Raw genomic sequence first — 5,695 nt, 5'->3', positions numbered from 1 at the left:
AAGTGGTTGGAGATACATGGAGAACCAAGACAAGATCCTGGGGATTAAACACGGGAGAATGGAGGAGACAGTTGAACAACGCTTGAGACGGCCCATTGTTGCTCTTAGCAGCAAGTCATCCAGGGGGTGGAATCATGGAAAGGCAGTAAGATGGGAGAAGCACTCTATTTGGAATTCTCTCCTGCTTCTACTAGTTCTGGAGCGTGCTTCTCTCCTAGAAAGGCAGTCTCCCTAGGAAGGCTCTTCTCACCAGCTCCTTTCCATTTAGCCCAATTCAAAGTTTATCTGAGCAGGCATGAGTTAGCTACTGATACACTTAGCACAGATACTCTAGCTTTTCCATACTGTCTTACTTTTGCGCAAAGATAAGCCTTGTAAAAGCTGTTACTCTCAATAAAACACAGTAAAATGAAAACTAAGTAAGGGCACATTGTTTCTTTATTTCTAAAAAGTGTTTCATTTCATTCTCTGGTTTTACTTACTTCGTGCTTTTAAAATTTATTATTGTTTTTCCAAGTATCAGACTTCTTCATGTAAGCTCCGTACTGAATTTCTTTCCTTTTTCCTTCCACAGTTAAGTGAATATTTATTCTGATTTAGTCTGCAGTATTGCACTGTGGGTCTATAAGAACATATATGATGACTTTTCTTCAAAAGTCACTACAGTGGAGGCACTGGGTGGCTCAGTCGTTAAGCGTCTGCCTTCGACTCAGGTCATGATCCCAGGGTCCTGGGATGGAGTCCCACATCGGGCTCCCTGCTCAGTGGGGAGTCTGCTTCTCCCTCTCCCTCTGCCCCTTCCCTTCTGCTCATGTTCTCTCTCTCTCTCTCAAGTAAATAAATAAAATCTTTAAACAAACAAACAAACAAAAAAGACATTAAAGCATAGTTGGTCCTTAAGAGAGATTCCAAGAAGCATGAAATTACCTTTTAAATAAGCAAACATAAATAAATACATAAATATGTAAATAAATAAGCAAATATATACTTCTCTACTAGATTAGAAGCTCCCCAAGAACAATTAAAGGAACATTTCACACATTTTGTACTGACAGAATCTAGTAGAGTAAGATTCTAATCACAAATATGAATTATTTAATAAATGAATAAACATTTAATGATGAATGCAGTGAATATGTGACCTTGTTCTTCTATCTGGGTGTCCATCTCCACATGTTTTGGCCTCCCTTCCCTATTCTGAATTCCTTATACTCCAGTCAAATGGGATTACTCGTTGTCACCTACATAACCCCATCCCTTCACTATTTTATTCATTGGTTCGTTCATTCAACATTTCTTTCAATCGGTTGTTTACTCAAGAAAATGACTGTGTTTTCAAAGCGCTAAAAGAAAATATCCAGTGAAAAGACCTCAAAAATTAAGGGAAGGATATATTTCCAGATAAACTAAAAAGTGAAGGAATTCATCACCACCATAAAATAAATCCATAAAATATATCCAAATTTATCCATAATAAAATCAACACGAAAGGAAGCAATTCTAGGATGAGGGAAATGATTTCACATGGCAGCTCAGAGAGTCAGGACGTAACAAGGAGCACTAAAAGTGGTAAATATATGGATAAATCTAAATGACCATTGACTGCAAAAATCAACGAGAATGATGTTTTATGGTTTAAAATACAAGGGGAATTTGAAAACAATACTATGTAAGATGAAATGGGGTAAAAAATGTTAAAGAATGCTAAGACCCTTGCATTGTCCAAGAAGTGGGAAATGTACTGACTTTGATTTAATAAGTCAAGGAGGGAAGTTCTAATCTCCAGGTAACCACCGCATGAGGAGTAGAACAATGAGGTGGTGGGGAACAGATATATTAAAAATAATCAATCCGAAAGTATGTAAGAAAGAAGAAAATTAAAAATGAAAAAAGGTGGAACAAATAAAAAAACAAATAGCAATTACAGTAAATTTAAATAGACTACCTGCTTTAATTAAAAGACAGAAGTATTCAGGTGGGATAAAGAAAAACTATACTTCCAAGAGACATATCTCAAATATAAGGAACAGAGAGGTTGAAAGTAAAAGGATAGAGGAAAATAAACTGCAAACTCCAAGCAAGAGAAAAGTAGAGTAACTATTTTATTAACAGATGTTACTGAAGATAGATGGATGTGGAGGATATAAAATTTTACATTTGTATCTACCTAATAACAATACATGTACCGTATTTTATATATATGTAAAATACATAAAACAAGAATTGATGGAACTAAAAATAGCAACAGAAGAATTTGAAATTTTTAAAATTTGAAATAGTGGGAGATTTTAAAAGCTTTTAACACTTCCTTCTCAGTTACCGACAGAATGCACGCACAAAAGTCTCCAAGGTATAGAAAATCTGTACAACGTGATTAACAGGCTTGAGCTCACAGCACATCTAGGGCACTGACCCCGATGGCTGAAAAATATACTTCCTTTTCAAGTTGATGTGAAGCATTTACCCAAACTGACTATTTGTTCAGACATAAAGCAATCTCAACAAATGATAATGTACTGTCATACAGATTATGTCCTCTGAACCCTGTAAAATATCAAAAACAAATTAGAAAATCTCTATATACTTGAAAATTAAGCAATAACCTCTAAGCAGTGCATTGGCAAACCAAGGAATCACTTGGGAAATTAGAATATATTTTAAACCAAATGATAAAAAGATTATTACATAACAACCCTTGTAGCATGCAACTAATCCATGCTTAAAGGGAAATCTATGGCTTAATATGAGAAAAGAAGAAAGGCTAAAAACAACTTTGTCATTCATCTCAAGAAGCTAGAGAAACTCAAAGAATGTATAAGAGAGGAAATAAAAAAGATAAGGGAAAACTTAAAAAAAAAAAAGAAAAGAACACAAAATAGAATCTGCAAGTCAAAGTCTGGTTCTTTGGAAAGAATAGCAAAATAGAATAAGTCCCAGTCAAAATACAGATAAAAGAATAAAGAAGACACAAATCACCAATATTAGGGCAAAACTACCTATTCTGCAGATAATAAAATCATCATAAAAGGATAAAAGGAACAACCGTATGCTAGTGTGTTTGACAATTTAGTTGAATTGGACATATACTTAGAAAAATGCAACCTATCAAAACTGACACAAAAAGAAAATAAATTGTTAAAAAAAAAACCCTTCTCAAAACAAAAACTGCCCACCCAGACGACTTCATTAGTGAAATCTTCAAACATCCACAGAAAGTAATCCTTATTGCATACAAATCCCCCTCAAAAATAGAAAGAGAGGGAGTATTTCCATATCTTTTAATGAGACCAGCCTATACCAAGATATATAACCATGATACCAAGAGTATATAAAAAAGTCCCAGAGCAAATATCTTACTTACTATTAAAATGTTAAAAGCTTTTCCCCAGAGATCAAGAAAGAGACAAAGATGTCCACTATCAGCGCTTCCATTCAATCTGTTCCTGAAGGTTCTAGCCAGAGAAATAAGACAAGGAAGAGAAAAAAGTAAGAACTGAAAAAGAAAAAACAAAACTTATTATTCACAGGTAACAGGACGGTTATGTAGAAAATCCAAAAGAATCTACAGATGAAAGTGTTGGAATCAATAATGAATTCATCAAAGATCTTAATTAAATTCACTATTAAAAATTGTTTTTCATATATCAACAGTAAGTAGAAAGTTAAATTTGTAAAATGATACCATTTATACTAGCATTAAAAACCACAAAACACTTATTAAGTAATATATATATGAAGATGTGCAAGCCCTTTCCACAGAAACCATAAAACTTTGAGATAAATTAAATAAGAACTGAACAAATACAGAAATATATCATGTGCATAAGGGGCATGGGGGTCTTCTTTTTTTTTTAGGATTTTATTTATTTGAGAGTGGGGGGAGGGGCAGAGGCAGAGGGAGAGAGAGAAGCAGACTCCCTGCTGAGCAGGGAGCCTGATGTGCAGCTCAATCCCAGGCCAGGACCCCTGGTTCACGACCTGAGCCAGAGGCAGATGCTCGACCCACTGAACCACCCAGGAACCTCAGCATAGGGTCTTCTGAGGGGCTGGTAATGTTCTGTTTCTTGACCTGGCTGGTAGAAACCCAGGTGTATGAAATTATGATAATCCAAGCTATAAATGTATGATTTTTTACACTTTTCCACTGGCTTGCTGTACTTACAAAGTTTACCAAAAGTACATAGACGAATAAAAGTTCTTTGTTCTGCATTATTAATATATAGTTGTAAAAGTATATATTTGTATTTTCTCTTCCTGACCCTCTGTAATCAAGTTTGGCGTATTTGTGTTATTAAATGTGTTTTAAAGAACAGAACTACAATGGTAACATTGCACATATAGGAAATGGGTTTTGGCTTGTGACCCATCAACCAGAAATGACTTACCTTGAGCTCGATAGGAATGGTCACATGTATTTCGATCTAGTTGGCACCTTTGGATTGCATGGAGGGACATGAAGTATGATTTAGTCTAGACCTCCATACTACCAGTTCAGCTACCATATTGTCTGACTGGGCTGGGCTATGTGGTCGAGGACTAACGTCACCACAGAAATAGGACTAGACTGTCATTACAACGAGGCTTCTGAAGGACTGGTGCTTCGGTTCACAGTCCAAGAAGAGTGAGAAGCCTTCGTCTGCAGTTCCCCCAGAAAGGCATTTTAGCAGGGTATCAAGGAAATTTATCATGAACATGCTGCGCTAAGTTGGGAAGGAAACATAAATGGTGCAGAGGGTCTGACACATGGTTTTGAAGATTTGGGATCTAAAAATCTTATCTTAATTTGATCCCCATGGCACAATGTGTGAGTCTATTCAGGCCATTTCCCTGATATGGATCTGGTATTTGCCCCGGCCATGTCAAGCTTCTTTATGGTTATGAGACTGATAAGGTAAAGATCGTCAAGTGACTTTTTACTTCTTTAGGAATTTCTTCAAATATTAGGTACATTATTTTTTGATTGAGCCAGGAAGCAATGGAGAAATGAGGAGCAGATGTTGATTGTTGATTACCAGTTGGTTCCATTTTCCATCAGCTGGCAACCTTCACGCACTTTCACTCAGGCTATATTTACCCATAAAGCCAACACATTCAGCATTAAAAAAAAAAAAAAAAGCAATACAAATTAGATCGAAACATCTGGATATTTAGTAAATTGGCCAGATGTTTTGGTGGTTTATAAATAAAAGCCAAAAAGAAAAAAAAAAGTGGGTAAGGACTGGAATGTAGCTACCCACTCCTATCCTCCACCTCCTCAGAATCGGTGGTGATGAAACAGGATGAATCACATTGAGAAAGTGGGGTTAAATGGATCATAAATTTTGGAAATTTAGCCCTGAACAAATAGGAGTGACCTTCGTTGTATCGAGGAGAAATGGAAAGTTGCCTCAGCCTTTTTTGTATCTAGAAATTATTTCTCAGTTGCTCATAATTTTTGAATTACATTTATATGGTTTCTCAGATCCAAGCCAAGATATCAATCCTCCAAGAGAGTTAGATGCCTTGCCAAATTGAAAATAGATTTGTTTTCCAAGTTGGAATTACTGATGAAAACTGCAGACATAAGTCCCCCCCCCCGGTTTCTTTTTCAAAGGTGAAACACATCTTGTTTTGTTCTATTTATTTCTTTCTCAACACAACATGCGTCACGGGATAATTCTCAAACAGTTTTGGGAAGAGCTCTGCTTGGGGAATG

The sequence above is a fragment of the Callorhinus ursinus genome, unplaced genomic scaffold, assembly GCF_003265705.2.
Source record: "Callorhinus ursinus isolate GAN/ISIS: 27379988/994484 unplaced genomic scaffold, GSC_fseal_2.0 scaffold32, whole genome shotgun sequence".
Taxonomy (NCBI): domain Eukaryota; kingdom Metazoa; phylum Chordata; class Mammalia; order Carnivora; family Otariidae; genus Callorhinus; species Callorhinus ursinus.
The sequence above is the reverse complement of the archived record's forward strand: the minus strand, read 5'-3'. Positions refer to the sequence as shown.